This window comes from Diceros bicornis, chromosome 10 (assembly GCF_020826845.1).
Source record: "Diceros bicornis minor isolate mBicDic1 chromosome 10, mDicBic1.mat.cur, whole genome shotgun sequence".
NCBI lineage: Eukaryota > Metazoa > Chordata > Mammalia > Perissodactyla > Rhinocerotidae > Diceros > Diceros bicornis.
In genome coordinates this window covers 1617109-1636865 of record NC_080749.1, presented here as the reverse complement: position 1 = coordinate 1636865, position 19757 = coordinate 1617109, and the positions used below count along the sequence as shown (strand labels likewise).

General features: G+C 51.9%; 2 long non-coding RNA genes across 2 annotated transcripts in view; both read left to right on the top strand.

The window, feature by feature from the left end:
- The window catches only part of LOC131410581 (uncharacterized), a 189955-nt gene that overhangs the window by 30802 nt on the left and 139396 nt on the right, over positions 1-19757 (top strand). The gene's annotated exons all lie outside the window — the stretch shown is intronic.
- Positions 729-18587, top strand: LOC131410585 (uncharacterized). Its single transcript, XR_009221340.1, has 4 exons — positions 729-868; positions 16310-16445; positions 16805-16940; positions 18437-18587. It is a non-coding gene; the product is annotated as an uncharacterized LOC131410585 (long non-coding RNA).

Sequence of the window (19757 nt, the reverse complement as noted above, 5' to 3'; positions counted from 1 at the left end):
TAAACTCACTCCCTTGGTGATCTCACCAGTCTTGTGACTTTAAATACCATCTCCGAGCTGATGGCTCCTAAATGGCTCGCTCCCTTACACTCCAGACTCAAACGCCCTCCTCCCTTCTTGTCCTCTCCACCACTGTTGTCCATCTCAAGCTCAACATGCCCCCAGTCAAGCTCCAATGAAGCAAGAAAGACTCCCCCTCCACACCTGCCCCTCCTGTACCTTTCTCTATCTCGGTTAGCAGCAACTCCAACCTTCTGCTTGCTCAACCAAAAACTCTGAAATCACCCTTGAGTCCCATCTTCTCTCTCCTCACATCTAATGCATCAGAAACTCCTGTTGGTTCCATCTTCAAAACACATCCCGAATCTGAACCTCCTCCTCACCTCCACTGCCACCACCTGGTGCCGGCCACCGTCAGCTGCTGCCTGGGCTGTTGTAGGCGCCTCCTCCCTGGTCCTTCTGCTTCTGCCCCGGCAGAGGAAGGTTCCCCCTTGGCTTTGAGGACTGAAAGAGGAGCAATGGAGGGGCCTTGACCAGAGGGCTGGGGCCTCTGACACTGGACAAATCATGGGATTCTCCACCCATGACGATGCATGCTGTTGACTGCAGCCTTAGACACATGAAGGCCCATCACCCAGGACACCGTCTGGGGCTCCTATACCACAGGTTGTGAGACACTGACACTGGAGAACAGAGGAAGTTGGCAGAGTGCCTGCGAGTCCCCTGGCAGATGGGCCTTACGTGAGTGCCCAGGACCCTTCCTCGAACCCCATCTCTGCCAGGGACAGCACACCACCTACACCATCCCACCAACTGCCCCCTGGGCTTCAGCTGTGAACTCAGATTCCTCTGAGGAACCTGCTTCCAGGTGAGGCAAGCTGGGGTCCCCCAACCCCCACCCCTTGAGATCTTAACCTGAACATGAGATTTTACCATCTGGGGCCCAACAAACTCTCTCTGGGGAGCATCCTCAGCCCTCACCTTTCCACTGGTGGGGACACCCAAGAGCCGGGCTCACACAAACAGCACCCCCAGTTTAGCCCTTGCGTCGTCCAGGCTGTTGGCTTGATGTGCTCGTGAAAAGTGGGCCAGGAGCTCGTGCAGTGTCAGAGTGTGCCTGGGAATCTGCAGCAGGCAGAGGCAGGGGGACAGGGACAGAGGAAAGGATGGGGAAAGATGCAAGGAGAGACAGTGATGAAGCAAGTCAGAGAGAAAGCAGTAATGTAGAGAGGGAGAGAGAGACAAAGTGGATGGAGAATGGTTCTCGCAGCTCCCAGCACTCCCACCAGCAGGGTTGAGGATGGACACCCACAGCACTTCTGATCTCAGACTCTAACGTGGAGGCTCTTCCAGGGTCTTGTCTGGGCCAAGAGCCCATAGCTTGAGGCTCTAAGCCGGCAGGAGGAAGGGCCTGGAGGTGGGCTCAGGACCAGGAGCTCCCACTCACCTTCCCACACTGCCTGCTCTGTGGAGCTGGACAGGCCTACAGTCCGCTGGGTCAGGGTCTGGCTCTAACCCCATTCTCCAGGCAGCCCAGAGCTGGGGTCTGTTATGGCCTGGGCCCTCCCGGCCATGGCCCCCCGCTGCCCCCTGCTGTCCCAAGCTGTGGCTTCCTCCCTGCTGGGGCCCTCACTGCCGTGGCCCCCCAGCAGGCTCCCCAGGCATGCGTCCTCAAGGACAGGGCTAGGTGCCAGCTGGAACATGGGGTCAGTGAAGAAGGTCTCCAGCACCCTCTCCTTGCAGTCAGTTTGGCCTCATAGTGATTCAGCAGCTTGTCAAAGTCACTGTTCTGCTTGCAGGCTGTACTTGTGGCTGGAGACCAACTCCTGATAGAAATTGACCATGGGCAGCAGGATGGCCAACAGGTCTGCTCAGGGAGATGCCCCACAAGCCCTCGGTCACCCAGCCCCACCCACAGAGGTCAGGGCCAGGCTCAGATCTCCCACCCAAAGACACCCTTGCCTTTGGGGATGACTCTGGCACCACTGCCCTATCCAGGGCCAGATAGGTGGCCCCAGGCTTCAGGACAACAGAGTCACAGATCTTTATAGAGATGGGGCCCTGTCTAGTCTGACATCTGTGTATTGGAAGGCCGGAGAGGGCTGTTGTGGGTGCTGTGGTGTGCCTCGCCGCCTGAAGGGTCTGAAGGGCCACGTGCTCCGGAGCTTTGGGGGGTTGACTGAGACCTCTGTGGTAACTGAATTGCAGCTCCACATCCCCCTCAGCCCTGGCTCCCACAAGAGGCCTCCCTCCCAGAGTGCCCCACCAGTGACAGAAGTGACCCATCCGAGGTCATAAGGTGAGTCAGTAGCTGGTCTGGAACCAGGTCTCCTGAGTCCGCCATTCCAGGGCTTCCCCCACATGACCTGCCTTCCCGAGTCACATCCCTTCAGCTGTCTGTCCCTTTATCCATGTGTCCCTGTCCTTCCACACCTTCCCAGGTTCAGCAAGGTGTGTCTGCTGCTGGCCCGCTCTGCCCCAACCTCCTGGATATACGATATCCTGCCTTCCAGCCCCCAAAATTCCAGCCAGTCTCCCCAAACCTGCCCTTCAATACTTGATTGGCAGGGATAGGCCCTCTGAAACCTCTGCTTATAAACTCCATTAAAAAAGAAAAATGTGCCTCCTTTGCGATAAACTCCAAGTGGGAGCTTACACAGGACATTCCACTACCGAAGGGACGGCACCTTCAACCACGCAACTACAGGAAGTGCAGACCTCGTCTTTCTAGGCCCGCTTCCCATTGTGACCTTGGGGAAAAGTGGGGCTCTCTGACTTAGGAAAGTGAACAACAAAATGTCACACTCAGTGTGGGAGAGGCACGATGCAGGGGTCCTGCTGTGCAGCCCTCGGGGCCATCAGGGTGGTGTAGCCAGCTCGGAGAGCAGTGACGCAAGGTGGACAGAGTGGGAGCCTTGACCCTGCTTCTACCTTTTGTTTGTCATTCTACTTTTGGAAACCTGTCCTAAGGAGACGCTCTCGCATATGAACATTTCAGATGCAGAGATGAGTGTTTCTAGTAACAAAAAGTTGCAACAAATTTAAGAGCCAATGATGGGAGATGGCTGCAGGGATGAGGGCATGCTCACAGGTACTAGAGCATCATACAGCCATCAAAATCATACTTTCAGCATGAGAAAACAGTTGTGCTACAATCTTAAGTAAAAAACAAAAAACATCAAGATTGAAATTCAATATTCATATGTGTGACATTATGTAAATAAAACGGGGGGAAAAAACCCAAGATCTGTGCATAGAAAAAAAATTTGAAGAAAACACAACAAAATGCTTACAGTGGTTATATTTGGGATGTAGAACTATGGTTGATATAGCTTTTAAATTTTTCTGCTTCTCTAGATTGTCAAATTTTCTCAAATGGGTTCATATATATTATTTTTAAAAGGGAAATGTAGATAAGAAACTAAAAATATATCACTTCCTCCTAGAAAAACAGCTTTTGCAAACTTGTCTTTCCTCTTCTGCTCCCTCTGAGGGATTTTGCGGGTTTTAAGGGGCCGGTGTCACACCCCAGGAGGATAGAAGTGCCGCCAGCCTGGAGGAGAGGGCCTTGGAGAGGGACTTCTCAGGTGGAGGCGGGGAAAGGTGGGGCAGGGGGCCTCTGCCAGGACTGCCTGCTCACCCAGGCCCCAATGGGCCAGCTGGAGATGCAGACCTTCAGGCCTTGGCAAAGATCTGGTGCAAATCCACAATGGCCTCACTGACAGAGGAGGCACAGGGTAAGCTCCGGCCACGGAGTTCCTGCCCCTCCAAAGCCCTGTCCCCCAGTCCAGCAGAGCTGAGGGGCCCAGGGAGAAGGCAGGGGCTGCCACCACCGGTGGGACTCTAGCAGCAAATGCCTTTCTCAAGTGAGACCTTATGTGAAAACCCCATCAGCGGGATGGACTATGTAACTTGTGGCCCAGTGCAAAGAAAATATGCAGGACCCCTTGTTAAAAAATGATAAAATTTCAAGATGGTGACAGCAGAGCACTAAACCAAACACAGACTTTTGTAAATGCATCACACACCCCAGAAGCTGTCAGAGGATGGGAGCTGCTCTTGCTGCCAGCCTTCCTGGCACCTTCAGTGCCCACCTGCTGCGGTGACCTTAAGGGATCTTAGAGGAACTCAGGGCTCTAGAGAATTCAGAAGAAATGCCACTGATGATGTGAAAAGAGCTAGGGCTTGAGACCCACACAGAGCAGGCTCAAATCCGCCTTATGCTGCTTCTCAGTTGTTTGACCTTCAACAAAATGCGTAACATCTCTGAACCTCAGGTCTTTCCCGTAAAATATGATGACCTCTTGCAAGTAACGGGACAATTTGAGGGCCTGGTGCAGAGAAGGTGCTCAGTAAATGCTAGCTCTCCACCACCCCCTTTTGGGGGAAAACTTAGAAAAGCAAAAACACCCAGATTCTCCCAAGCACCTGCCCTGTCACCACCTAAAGAGCCCTGGGGAACATGCCTTCTCACTGGCAGCTTAGCACCAGGCTGCTTAATGGGCCTCTGAGCACCCTCCAGCCACATTTTCCATGGCTCCCCTCCCAGCACCCTCTTCCGCGCCCATGTTCCCCAGCCAGCCAGCTCCAGAATACAGCTCGGGTCTCCTCTCCCAGGATGAGCTGTAAGGATGCCAGAGAGACTTCTGCTACTTCCTGCAGCCCCCTCCCCTCCCAACTGTTCCTCCTCTGCCCCTGCTCATCACCCCCAGCTCCTAAAACCCTGGAGACCTGGGAACCACCCCAATGTGTCTGGGGTTTGAGCTGAACAACAGAGGGCAAGCTAAAGGGACTCTGTCGTGCACCCCATTTGTGGACAGGAAAACAAGCTCAGAGAGAAAGTGTGAAACTACCGGGAGTCAGGGCAGCCCCAGCCTAAAAGCTTGTCCCCCTCTCCCTGCAGTTGTCTCTGTCTTTCTCTGCCACATCAGATGCCCCTCCTTGGTCCCATTCTCCACGTGTGCTCTCTGCTCCTTCCCTCTGTGATGACCCAGTACTTTGGCTGTTGGAGGCCCCTGGTGTTGTTCTTCTCGGGGAGCTGTCACAGGGGGCTGTCCCCTCTCCCAGCAGTTTGTGCCCTGAGGGCAAACCCCCACCCTGGGGTCTCACTTTCTCAGTACATAAGAACAGGGGATAGAAGGTGCTGAGTGGGCGCAGAGACATCCCTGAACTGTGTGGCACAAGTCCAAAGATAGTAGCTCAGGAAATCACAAACATGCCACAGAGCCAGCTCTGCTCCCTTTTCAGGGCACGTGGCTTTGTCTCCTCAAGCCCACTTGCTGAACCACAGGAAGAATGAGCTCTGATAATTGAAGGAATGGAGCACTTTGAAAGCAAAATGGGACAGTTATCCCCTCTCCACTTCCGGGTTGCTAAAACTACCCCGGCCTGTGCTTGAAGAGCGGCTGAAAATATCTAATGGAGAAATATTCATTGCCAATGCAGGCTTTTCTATTTTTTCGATTCTCTGAGAACCTTAGCACTTGAAAAGATGGCTGTTCTTGGATCTGAACTCTAAAGAGCTAAGGGATTCACACAGAGGCTCGTGGAGAGCTCAGAGACACGTGAATGCCCAATCAGCACCCTCGCTGCCCTGATGTCATCACCCCCATGCCAGTCTGCTCTCTTTGCCAGTTCTGGGATTTGCACGTGTTATCCTTTTCTCTTTAGGATGGCGGTGTGTGTGTGTGTGTGTGTGTGTGTGTGTAAGAGTAGTCTGTATGTTAAACTGATGGCGCTCTTCTCAGAGACATCTACAGGACATCTACTCCCCAGGGACCAGAGGAAAAACCAGATGCAGTCAGGTCAGGCGCTCTGCTCCCTGCACAGGCAGCACCGGCAGTCTGGGAGCCTGATTTAAGGATTGGGCCGAGTGGGCAAAGCTCTGGAAAGCTGTGAGCCTGGGGACCCTTAAGAAGCCTTGGGCCATGGCCCACCCTTGCTACGAGCCAGTGTCAGGATGGCGGCAGGAGCCCCAGCCCCACTGAGCTCGCAGACGCTGCCTTTCCCTTACCCTGCAGGTCCCTTCTGGGGATGCATTTGCTTTGGATCTGGGTTGGCTTGGCTAACGTCCAAGCCTGCTCAGTTGACCCTTGTCAACGATGGCAATGGTGAGTTGGGATTTTGGCTTATACACCAACTCTCCGGCTAGAGTCCAGCTCTGGCTGCCCAACCTGGCTCAATGCCTGGCATCTCAGCTGAGCCCTGCCCACTTGCCACCCCACAGTCTGGCCTTCTTGGCCCATTACAGGCAATCCCTCACTTGCCACACCCCTTAGGGCCACTGGTCGTTGGCTCCTGCCCCAACCAACTCCCCTGTCTGGAGACAGTGTCTTTAATCCAGAATGCATTTAGTCAGTGCAGTCATTGATGGAGGAATTAGTCCATGGTTTTCTCTCTTTTGTTAGCAGTCAAGGTTTTGCTAAAGATCTCTGTACTTCTTGCTTTTCAAACAGTTGCCACACAATTCAGTTCTCTCCCCTTCATTCTTGATTCCCTCTGACCTGTTCCAAGCCTAAGAGATGCCCATCTCTGTCTCCCTTTGTGCCAATCCTGTCAGCATGTCCTGATGGTGTCTCTGTGGTGGGCACCATGCTGGGCACGGGTGAGACACAGCTGGAGATGGATAAGTCAGATCCCTTCCCTGGAGGAGCTTCCAGCCTAAGAAGGGTGTCAGATACCCACAGAGGTAACTTATACTCCAACAAAGTGAGGCCAGAACAGAGGTGGGCCCCTACTGCAGTGGGAGGGTCTCACCGTGCAAGCCACAAGCTCTACCCAGAGGTTTTGCAGGACAAAAGGGGAGCCCAATTGGGCTGGCCCCGTGGTGTAGCAGTTAAGCGCATGCGCTCTGCTTCTGGAGGCCCAGGTTCGGATCCCGGGTGCGCACTGATGCACCGCTTGACCCGGAGTGCTGTGGTGACGTCCCATATAAAAGTGGAGGAAAATTGGCACAGATATTAACCCACAGCCAGTCTTCCTCAACAAAAAGAGGAGGATTCGCATGGATATTAGCTCAGGGCTGATCTTCCTCACGAAATAAAAATAAAAAGGAACCCAACAGGTGTGCTATAGGATGGAAGAAATTGGAGCAGAGGGGATGGTGTGAACAAAGATGCAGAGTTCGACAGGGTGTTGAGTGCAGGACAGCAGGGGTGTGGATGGCAGGAGGAACATGGGAAACAGGACTCAAGGCACAGAGTGGGCCCTACAGAGGGGCTGACTGGGGAGGGGTCAAGGCGGCCCTCTAAATGTCAAAGTTGGTTTGCAAACCTGATTCCACGGCTACAGTTTTACCTTAAACCCTGAAATAAAGATCTCTGCAGTTTCTTGCAGAGTCAGCCTTCCAGGATTCTGAGTGCTCCCAAGCCAGGAAAATACCACGACCATCTCTAAATTCTTACTCTGCCCTTTAAGGCTGCCTGAGCCGTTCCAACTTACTTCCAATCATAAATAGGAGAAAAATAGCTATTAAAACAATGAAATGGTGCCAAACTGAGGATTGTATAGGAGGGGAGGATTCTTCTCAGAGGAGGATGCTCCCTTTGTTTTAGATGGTCCTTGGAGCTTTTTGATTACAAAAGATGAGGCCCAAGAGGGCTGTTTAGATGGGAGAGAAGAGAGTGAGCAGAGCTGGATAGTTTTCCTTAATAAATTTTGTGCAGACTTTTGTTTAGGTGTCATCTCCCATTACCTCTAGGGAGACATGGCTGTGGGTGGAGCCTCCGGGAGTAGAGAGTATACAGGGAGTAGAGACAGGGCCGGTGTCCTCGAAGTGTTACCTGTGCACAGCCCACTTAGAAGGGCCTAATGCCTGGTTTAAGGCTCTGCTGTTGCTGCCTTGAAATTCTTAAGAGCCCTGCAATTTTATTTTGCACTGGGCCCAGGAAAGTATTTAGCTGGTCCTGAAAAAATGTGTAGACAAGTGTATATTAGTAAAGGATTAACGACCAGCTCTCTGAAAGAAAAACTCTGACTGGTAGCATTGGCTGATTTCCATGGTGAAAACATTCCTACCTTGGCCCATTTTAAGTTACCAAAGTGTGAATAACAATCTTTCAAGATTCTTGAAAATTTCACAACTGATTTACAAGTTGGTATGAGCCAGCTCCAGCATATCACTGGACGAGGGTGAGGGTCTTGGCAGATAAAGGGATTATGAACACCCACACCACCAACAAAATAGCAGTTGGGAGCATGTGGAGAGAGGCCAGTGTGAGGAGAGGAGGTCAGCAAGAAGTCCCTATAGCAGGAAAGGCTGAGTGACAGGAGGGCAAGGATGTCTTCTATTCACCTTTAAGCTGTTTTCTGCTGCAGTAGTGCAAACCCCCTCGACTGTATCTAAGCATTTCAGAAAGCCCGGTCCATACTTGGCTGGTGTTGGGGGCTTGGGGAGTGAAGGAGGAGCCAGTTGGGTGTCATTAGGGCTTTCCTGGATACTCTGGTTCTCCTCCTGGGACAGGGCAGGACTGTACTGCCCAGGACCCTGAAGTCCGGTGTGGTCATGTGACTCACTTTGTCCAATGAAACGTGAGCAGATCTGTCAGGCACCATTTGCCATGATCCATCCCCTGCCATGGGACTGGTGAATTTCCTGATGGTGGAGCCCCGTCAGCCTGTGTCCCTGTCTCTGAGTGAGAATGTTGTGGAGCAGAACCCACAATGGACACACAGTGTGAGAGAGAAAGCAATCTTTGTTGTTTTAAGCCACTGAGATTGGAGGCTGTTTGTAATTGCAGCAGAATCTAGCTCCACCTGATGGACACATGGAGTGACCACACGGGGTAAGGAGCAGTCAAGACTGAGTGAAGACAGCCATTGTGAGAAGTGATACAAGAAGTCAGGAGAACAGAATTGGAAATCAGATGTGGCCGGGAAAATGGAAGACCCTGAAAATCCTCAGGAGTATGTGGGATGGGGTTTGAGGAATTTTTCTGGCTATCAGGTGGACCATGAGAGCTTGAGGCCATCCAGGTGACACAGTGGTTCCCGAACATTCACCTTTTATCTGGCCCGTCTCCCCAGCAAGGAAGGAATCAGTTGTGGGGCAGCCACAGGCCAAGGATCTACAGCCAGGAGACCTAAGGTTAAGCCTGGATTCTAGCACTGGAAGTGACCTTGGAGTGACCTTGGTTAAGTCCCTTCCTCTTCTGTGGACCTTTGAGTTCTCAAATCCCTCCCAGCTCTGATGTTCTAAGACCTTCTGTCTTTTTCAAGTGCGTCACTGATCACTTACTTGGCTCCTCAGCTCCTCCTGCCTACCTGATGGCCTATTTCCTGGGAAATGGGCTCTGTTTAACTTTCCTGGAGCCCCTCCAGAGCACACAGGTGCCCTCTGCCCTGCAGGATGTGTGTGTGTGAGAGAGACTGAGTGAGAGAGAGAGAGAAAGAGAGAGAGCGAGCGAGCTAGAAACTACAACCAGAAAGCTTTACCAAGCTGATCTATCAAAATCTTCTTTAAAAAAACCATTTGCCCTGGAGAGTAACGCACTCAGTTGGAAACGTTGCTCCAAGTTCCCACCAAAAAGGCCTCTGCTGCCACACTGACACACACACACACACACAGACACACACAAATACTTTCACTCCAAACCGACCAGTTCGGTGCACTCCAGCACCAGAGAGGGCCCTGCCATTTGCACCCACCCCTTCTCTGGCCTATCAACCCCCAAAATCTTTGAAGGCCATATGCGAGATGAACCCACCCCCTCTTGGCAATAAAATGACTCATTTTCTACCTGGGTTCACACCGCAAGCTCTATTATGGTGCCAGTCACACTCTACCACAATCAGACCTTAAGGGTAGAAACTTCCATCTCTTTACTGCCTACCCGAGAGCCTGATGTTCATTCATTCATCAAGCCCTTACAGAGTAACTACTATGTGTGAGGCAGAAGGGACAGAGTGATAAAGGATACCACTGCCTTCAAGGAGGTCCCACCAGGTCAGGTGGGGACAGACTTGAGGAGTCGGCTCTGATGTGGTATGCTAAGGGTGAGAAAGCTGTGGGAGCAGGAGGCATGGAACACAATCTTGGATGAGAGTCCCCAGGAGGAGACATTGGAGTTTGGTAGGATTCCACCAGGCAGGAAAGTGTGGGGGTGGCAGGGGTACTCCAAACAGAAGGCCAGGAGGTGCACAGATCTTGACCAGGGAGCACTGGCTGGAGCCCCATATGATAGGGGGAAGAGGAGCCTGGGGAAGAGGATGAGGCAGTGTTCAGCTGATCTTAGGCAGTTAGTGAACAAGTGAGTGAATCACACCCTGGATCATGAAGCCACTAATCTGGTTCTGGTCCCTAGACCTATTCCCTGGCCACTAGCAAAGACTCAGCTTGGTTTCAGGGATATGTGTAGGGCTAGGATAGATCTCAGAATGAACCAGATGGTTTAGACACGGTTTAGACACATGGTTTAGCTCCCATCCCAGGAGCCACGTGAGAAGAGGCTACGAGTGGCAAGCCTGGCAAGTAGACACTCAGACCGAGTTCTAGTCCTGGTTCTGCCATCTCCCAGATGTGTGAGCTTGGGCAGGTGACTTGAGTTCTCTGAGCCTGCTTCCTCATTCGATCCTATGAGGGTGGTTATGGGGACTGACTAATGAAGCATGTCTGACAGTGCCTGGTGCAGGATAGAGGAGGTGTGTGGAATCTGAAATTTTTGTTCAACCTCAAGTTCCAAGCTGATGTGACCGTTAGTTCAGAGTTTGGCAACGGCACCATAAGGTGCCGTTGAACATTCCAGGCAGAGCTGGCTTCAAGGGCGTGTGATGGGGTCCTATGTTCGGAAGGCCCCATGCTTGGGGCTTCAAGTTCTGCAGTTGCCACCCTGAAGTTCTTAATCATTTCTCTTTGAATTTGTGTTTCACGAGTAACATCTGATGGAACAATGGAGCACACCCCAGGGGCGTGGAGCCTCAGCTCCCATGTGTTCCTGCCTCCTGCTGCCTCCCTGGGATGGTTTCTCAGCTGCTGGCTCCCAACACGCCAGCACCCCAGAACCCATGACCTCGTCTATGCTCTGTCTGGGAGCAAATGGGTTGAGTCAGCCAGGAAGACTCACATCCCACCGTGAGTCACCCTCCACCCTCTGCAGGGACCTCGGTGTAGGTGCAGAAAGGGTGGGTGCAGTGCACCCCCGATGGTGTCTCAGGGCAGGGCAAGGAGACAATACCTGGGCACTAGACGGGTGACTCAGCAGGGGCATCTCGCCCACTCCTCATCTAGGTACCAAGTGTATCCTGGCACAGAGGTTAGAGGAGGTCGGATGTTGAAATGGAGGGGTCGCCTGTCTGCCATGGATGGGCTGTGAGAAGGGGAGGTCGACTTTCCCAACTCCACCTAGGGCCTTGCGTTTTTCCCTTGCATCAGGCCCTACAAATCATGTAGCTGACCCTGGTTAGAATCTATGTTTCCATTTTCCCGTCTTCAGCTCAGAGTCCACGGTCCTCGTGTGATGTGGCCAAATGGCTCTGAGCATCTGGTGAGCACTGGTGAGATGAGGGGGGAGAGGAAATCAGATCATTTGGTGCTGGGGTAGACAGCTGGTGAGGGGCGTCTAAGGGACAGAGAGCCAGCACCTCCCAAGATTTAATGTAAATGGCAATCAACTAGGATGTTCTGAAAGTGCAGATTCTGATTCCGGAGGTCTGGGCAGGGCCTGAGATTCTGCATTTCTAACATGCTCTTGCTTCATGGGCCACATTTTGAGTAGTTAAGTTCTAGAAGGCTTAACCTAGCAACAGCGTGACCTCCAGACCGATGCACAGTGAGCCCCAGTAGGAGCTTTTATGACAGGCAGAGGGCACGACTGCTTGGAACTGACCCAGGAGCTCACACTGTGATGACCTACCAGGGACTCTGTGTCGCCGGACTCTTCAGCTGATAATGTGGGAATGCTTAGTCAACGTGGTCATCAGCAGAGTAACTAAAAACTCGCTCATAAATAACCTCACTCAATCCTCACACTCTTGTCAGGCAAATAAAGAAAGGCTGTTTTATAGATGAAAGAATGGAGGCACAGAAGATGGGGGGTCGTACTCCAGGTTGCAACTGTCAAGTGGCAGAGGTAGGATCTGAACTCAGATCTGACTAAGGCCCTTCCGACTCTGCCAGCATCACTAAATTTAAGTTTGGAGGCTGGCCTCGCTGTGGCTGGAAGCTGGTCCCCCTGCCCGTCATGTGCCCCCTGGTGCTCCCTGCAGGAGCCCGGAGTGTGATGTGTTGGGCCTGTGCCTTGGGCCCCCTGGCCAGCCTCCTCTGCACCCTTAGCCAGCAGTCACCTCTGCCTTCAGCCACTCAATATGGATCTCCCCATCCTCGATCTGCTTCCGTAGCTGCTTGGCCACTGTCTTCTCATCTCCACGATCTGCAGCAGGTGCAGGTACTTCTGCATCAGTGCTTCGTGCTCCCTGGCCAGGGTCTGGTAGATGTGGACAGACATATGTGATAAGACACTGCCTTCTTGTCCCCCAGAGATCCAAGCAGAAGTGGGGCTCCCCCACTGACTGCAATTAGAAGATCCTGACTCCCAGACATGGTGCACAGGGCCTTGACCTGGTTGCTGTGCTGTTACCAACTGCTCTGGCCCCTTCTCCAGCTGCTGTCTCACACTCTGACCTCTAGTTCCTCTAACCGATCCTGTTCTCTCCCCTCCTCCTCCAATCCACCCCCCGGGCCTTTGTACAGGCTCACTCTCTTGTTAAGGGGAATGCATCTAGTGACTTTAAGTTAAAGTCAATGCTCAAATGGAACAACAAAGCCCAGATGACAGCACATCTGTTTACAACATCGTTCACTGAATATTTTGAGTCCACTGTTGAGACCTACCACTCAGAGAAAGAGATTCCTTTCAAAATATGACTCCTTACTGGCAAGTGCTGTGATTCCCATGCAGAGACTGATGTGTGCCCCCCTCCACACACACACAGAAGTTAGGAAAAGTCTTATGACTCACATAATAGAGGTCTCCGAGGAGAGCAGGTCCAGAAACTCAAGCAGCTCTGAAATGGTTTGAGGGAGCAAGGAAAGGAGACTGGCCTGGGTTTTTATTGTGGTTGGGAGTTTTAAACAAAAAATATTCAATGACATTTGTCCAAGATTGTAAGGCATATTTTATTCAGCAACACTATGATACGCAGAGACCACCGTCATGGGATTCACAGTGGGGGAGAAATGAGGTTGGGCTCGACTCTGAATGCAGCATGGGCAAGTGGGAATTCATGGCCAGGCAGCATGGTGGGGGTCAGGGGATGGAAAATTACTAAGAAAAACTCAAGTGTTGGGGTTTCTTGCTAACCTGACCTAACAGGATTCTTACCAAAGAGAGACCAGAATGATCAGACACCACCTGAGGGATGGTGGAGGAGGAGGAGGAGCCTGAGCAAATCTCAAGTGTGATCAGACATACAGGTGTGGGTTCTGCTTAAACTGACTTAGCAATGTTCTTGCTAGAACTGGATTTTACAAGGAATTGCACAGACAGCCATACAACAAGGTTCAGGGGCCTGACTAAAGTTTGGTCAAAGCAAGAAATCTTTGCCAGGGCTGAGACCAGGGCAAGACTTCTGCACACAGACAAGGACTTGTGTCATTGGATCCGAAGCCAATGCCAGAGAAGGGAGCCTCTGGACATCCTCCTCAGCTTGTCCATATGTGGACACGAGGGGAAGAGGGAGAGGAGAGGCATAAGCTGTCAGCACACATCAAAAATGCGGAGTCTGACCACTCATTGCAAGGACGAACATGCGTAGAAAAATATGCATTCACAATGGCTTGTTTTCATATAAAGAAACACTAACAGGATGCTCAAGAATGATCAGAACTGTGTACTGGGGGTGGCTGGAGTAACAGCGCTGGAGGGGACCCAGAAATGTTGGCAGTGACTCTTCTGAGGTTAGACTTTTCTATCTTACAGGTTTATCTAATATAAACAGAAATTTACACATACCATGTTTTCCCATTTAATAGCTTTTCTTTAATTTTAACTTCTGTACATAGGAAACCATTCTAAGATTTAATTCCTTTAGAACACTAACGGTTACAAAAGAGTAAGCATACGAAATCAAATTTTTATATCTCTCACTAACTAAAAGGACAAGCTGCATCCTAGTTTGTCCTTCCACTGTATCTCACACAGGCAGGATTTTCAGGAATCAGTGGCACATTATAATGTAATATGGGGTTTGGGTTTAGCTCCTTAAACATAATAGGATTAGTTTGATTAATTTTCTTCACATCAATTAAAATAGAAATTCCATTGTTTTAGCTTTTTAAATCTCAATGTTCTCTAGGGACATGCACATGCAAACACTGATGTAAAAATGAAACATGCACCTGAAAACTTTAACACATTCATTTCACATCTTGAGATTCTCTTGCCTAAAAAGAATAAAACTTCTATTTAGTTCAAAAATTTTCTTGCCTTGCTGACATTATATCTCTCAATCAATTCACATTTTTAAGCCCAAGAAATTCAAAATGTTATTTCTCATACAGGAAATAAAATTACAAAGAACTAAGAGAAACCAGAAGCACAGGACTGCAGTGTTCAATCGATACAGGAATCCAAAGGAAAGAAACACAAATACTGGGATCAGCACAGATAAGCAGCCTTCTTCCCACAGGACAGAAGGAAAGCCACATTCAGAAAGTTAAACATGGGGGCCAGCCCTGTGGCTTAGCAATTAAGTGCGCACGCTCCGCTACTGGAAGCCCGGGTTCAGATCCCGGGCACACACCAACGCACCGCTTCTCCGGCCATGCTGAGGTCGCATCCCATATATAGCAACTAGGAGTTTCCCCTCCCAAACTGCCTAAAGAATTTAACAGAAGACCTGTTTCAGGAAGGACCCAATATCATATGATGGCTGTAATATAATATAAAATAGATGTTACACTAGGAAAGGCACCACCAACAAGCCCATTTTATCTAAATTTCTGTCTCTCCCTGGCCACATTCTCTATAGCCTGCCCTGAAAAGAGTTGTACAAACATTTGCATTTCTATCTCCATGTGAATTGTCTTCTTCCCCTCTGAAATCCCAAACCACTACCCCTCGAACACCTTCCACACCTTTAGCTACAATACAATACTTAAGCAAGCAGCTTCGACAGAATGACGAGTTTCTCCCATGTATACATGTTATTAAAGTTGGTATTATTTTCTCCTGCTAGCCTGTCTTTTAATTACTTGGACAGCCATAAGAACTTTAAGTGAAAGGGCAGCAGAGGATTCTCCCTCCTGCCCAACACTAGCATTGACCAAAGCACCAATACCCTACCCCTGCCCCCCAACACATTGTATTCGGACCCCAATAAGTTAAGGCCCAATGAGATGCATTGTTTCTCTTTCTCATCATAGAAAAAGAAGTTGGAAGGATCTATCAGTCAACAAAATCATTCTTGTGTTGTGAGCATTGGAGTAGTTTCCTCCCCTCCAGCCTACAACATAACTTCAAAGGAGTTAGAGAGCTTCCACTTCTTAACTCCTGGAGGGGAAGGAAAAAGCCTCCCAAGAACCAGCTCTCTAGCCCCACCCAACGCCCCACCTACCCTCCCAGATGCCCCACTGCCCCTCCCACCTCAGCGGCCTTGAGTCTGTCAGGCCGGCACCCCAACCCCACCCAGCACCACCCTTTCCTTCCCCGACCCCCCACTACCCCTCGGCCGTAGGCCTGTCAGGCCGGCGCCCGAGTGCCAAGGGTGGAGGGAAAGAGTGTCCAGAGCTGCAGGGATCGGGCTGTCAGACATGCAAGTCTCACTACAGGAGCCACCACCGCCCACTCTGCACGAAGACCCGCTCCACCCAGCAGTCCTGCCCCAAACTGCGCCTGCCAGTCCAACGGCCAATGGCCCAGGCGAGCGCAGCTTCCCAGGCCTCCTGGCGCGAGCATGCCCTCACCCACGTCCCTCTTCCCACTGCCCCGGAGAATGAGTGCAACGCGATGAGCAGCCGCTGTGGCCAATCCGGCTGAGCAATGAAGGCAGGGCTGGAAGTGTGGGCGGAAGTGCATCATTTGCCATGTGGGTGTATGGCCCTTGTGGAGGGCCAGCCACACTTTCGCTCCACCACGGTTTGCTTCCTTCACTCTGAACACTGCAGCAGCGACCAATGGGGCAGCAGAACAGAGTTTGGGCAGCGCGACCCTGGGGTGGGCGTGTCAGTGGGCATTTTGCCTAGGCCCACAGTCATGGTCATCTTGTTTTACAGAGGACGGACGAGTGCATGCCACCATCTTGCAGTCCTGTGGGGTGTGGGGAGCAGCTCCCATGTGCTGCAGAGTGTTGCTGCAAGTCCTTATCCTTGTGGCAGTCCTGCTGCGGGGCAGTGAGAAGTGGGGAAAAGCCTGGCAGCTCAACAACCTGAGGCCCAAGATGGTGATCGCTGCACTGCCGCGAACTGCTCCCACTGCCGGGCAATGAGGAGAAACGGCTGTCGCCTTCCACAGGTAATTGGCCATCGCCGCCTGGTCAGCCTCCGTCGCGGTCCAACCTGAGGCGGGCGGCACTCTGTGCTCGGGGCCTCAGGGCCGGTCCAGTGGGTGAGTCAGCGCCAGGCACTGTGTGGCCTTGGTCTGTGCCACCATCTCTGCTCCGGGCGCCTCGGGTCACCGCGGCCCCCCCATGGCCACCAGCGCCCACCTTATGGCCTCCACCACCTTCTCACTCCCACCCCATGACCACCCTGTCCTCCACTGATTCGGGCTGAGGCCAACAATGTCGAGAAACGGGGCATTCTGGAAACTCTCTTCCTTAGGGTTACTATCATCTTGCACTTGCTGTGACTTTTCTGCTCTTTTGATGGCAGGGAGCCTGCCTTGATCTCTGTGATCAGGAATGTGGCTGAGCAAATGGAGCTTGTACCTCCAGGATGGACGTGCCTCCCAGATGCTAGTTGCTAGAAGAGTCCTGGCAGTGGAGGGAAAGTTGGCTCTGCACTGAAGGTGAGTCCTGGAAAGGAATCTGACAGTGGACTCTGCACTCTGTATCTGACAGCATCCTCGGTGGAGGAGGGTGCGGCCCCTCCTCATTGGGAGGCTTACCCCAGGGACTCGGGGAAGGGGTTCCTCTCTTCACTTCTTCCTTGGGATCCCATAGCATGGTGAGGCGTTTGCCTTTCCCCTGGCCTGGCTCCCTTCATGAGGGCTTCTGGAATTCAGCCAGTTCAGCCAGTCCTTTCCTGTGGACTCCGCACTGGAGGTCCCAGAACAGTGCACTGAAGACATTCTACTTTGAAAACCTCCTGGCAGATCCTTCTGTTTTGCATTGCAGGTTCTTGATGAATTTTGAAAGACCTGAATGCCACTTGTCTGTAATCTTATTGAAGGTTTACAGTGGTTTGTTCTAAGTCGGAAGTCATTACAATCTATCCAAAGAACTAGTAACATGAGCTTGTTTCAGAGGTCAGCCGCCATGCTTTCTTGACAGAACTTTCAGAGCCTATGCCCCAAAAGTTATGTTACTGTTTTTGAAAATGAGGCCAAGCATTGCAGAGAAGGTTGCTCTTGGCATGTGTCATGGTCTAACGTGGTCTGGGGGCAAAGGAGGTGGAGGTCCTTTGGTAACTAGTCACAAAGCATTGAGGAGGGTTAGAAGGACATGTTGCTTGGAACTCCCTGAGGACCTAGTATCCACCTGGTCTGGTCCACAGCGGCCTCAGGGGGTTAGATGACCTCAGGTGGAGCAGAAAACCCTCGGGAGAGACGACCCCAACACCCCACGTGCACAGTTTGGTCTAAATAGAGATTTTACCTTAATGAGGAGAAGAGATTATGAAGTGTCTTGGTCAGTACCTTGCAGAGCCTGGTTGCTCTGTACAGGGAGCCGCTTTCCTCCTGGTAGTGGGAGGACAGGCGGAACATAGATCTGAAGCTCTTGGAGCTGACCTCTTGGCAGCAGTCTCGCATCCTCAGCTGCTTGAGCAGAGCTAGGGCCAGGTGCACTGCTGGGTGCCTGGGAGGCTCTGCTGGCCGACACTTGGCCTGGCTTTGAAATAGGAGGACCAACCCTCCCCATTTTAGCACCCCAAGTCCTGCATCCCAGGGACAGCAGGAGGGTTGGGCAGCCATGAGCTTCTAAGAACTATTTCTGAGACTTCTTGAAGCCTTTCCTGTTGTCTTGATGCCATCCTGTGTTATCTGCTCAAGCGTCTGTGTCCCTACAGGGCACTTACCACAGCCTGGGAAGAGGTTCTCACCTTCCTTCCTTCTCTGCCCTACAGATGGTCAGCTCCTTAAGGTAGACAGTGGGTGTTTCATCTTTCTATTCCAGTAATAACTTGCAAGCAGAAGGTGTTCCTTAAATCTTTACTAAAGGTTTAAATGGGCAAAGTGGCTACAGGTGTGGATGTTCACAAAAACACTTATTTTGCTTTTATAGTTGATTATTTTAGGGGGAGACATTTAATTCTTTCTAATTACTTTTTCATTTATTCTTGCAGGCTCCACATAAAGGGCTCAAAACGTCTGGTTCAGTGGTTAAAAGCTGTTCACAGGGATGACTGGAACCCACTAAGCATTCTTTCATCTGTAGTGAACATTTCACCAAAAAAAGCTCTTGGAAAGGCTGGAGGGTCAGTACTACGTGCTCAAGCCATGGTCGTGCCCTCAATCTTCCACCCAACTGAGAAGGGAGGGCTGAAGGCCACGGCCACCCCAGGATAAAGGACACCAGGAAGGCCGCTGGGGACCTGAGGAACATGCGAGTGAAGCAGATGGGAAAGGAGCTGCAGGTTCATCGTCGTCCTTGAGGGAAAACCTGAGTGCCCAGCCGGGGTCGCGCAAGTTGAAACGAGCTGCTCTGCAGGGTCAACCCACACCCAGTGCTGCCCAGGAAGCCGCCAGTCAGGATTGGGTGCAGAGTCTCTGGAAGGAACTCCAGGAGACAGTGTGGTCTCCACAGCGTCAGGCAGCCAGGGAGATGCAAACACTTCTGCTGTAGATGCTGGTGATGAGACCCCCTCTTCCCTGCCAGGGCCTGCTAGCTAAGAGTGGCATTTCTTATCCCTCAGAATCTGGGATGTGCAGATTTATTGGCTGGCTTCCTTCTTGCAGTTTCTTCTCAGAGCACACATGAGAGAGGCCATCTGTCCCTTGAGAGGCTGTTGACTGAAAGGCTGAAGAGAGATGTGGAGCCCAGCTGCAGCGGGACCAGCCTGGGGCCTGAGGAGAGCTTGGCCCAGAACCCCCAAGTTCATCATTCACAATGATGCCTCACAAAACCTCCCAGAGCCCCTCCACCCTCCAACAGATGTCATCTTGAAGCCAGCCACAGAAGCTGTGCAGGGCGAGCACAGCAACACTGGCCCCACGTCCCTCAGAAAGCGACCCAAGAACTCCTCGACTCACTGCACTCCTACTGCTTCTGCTCCCGGGGGAACAGGAGCTCGGGTGCCACCTGCGGGAGCAGGTGGAGAAGAACGGCGAGCTGAAGAGGGGCAGCCGCCAACAGCCTGGTGCACACGCTGCAGGAGGAGCTGGACGAGCTGAAGGAAGGGTGCTTCCTGAATGAGCAGCCTGCTGCCCCCAGCCGAGGTCAGTCCCGGTGCTCGGGGCTCCCCCACTGCCTGCTCATCATGAGGGGTTTCCTGTTCCACAGCAGACGGCCCCTGAACACTTCTGTGTGCAGCATGCCTGCTGCTGTCTTGGGAGAAGGCTCTGCTGGTAGCTGCCCCTTGCAGACAGGGAGCCCAGGTTGCAGAGCTCACCCTGCTCGCTCTACGGCACTCGACAGGCAGCGGTAGTTGTCAGGGTTTAGCAGGT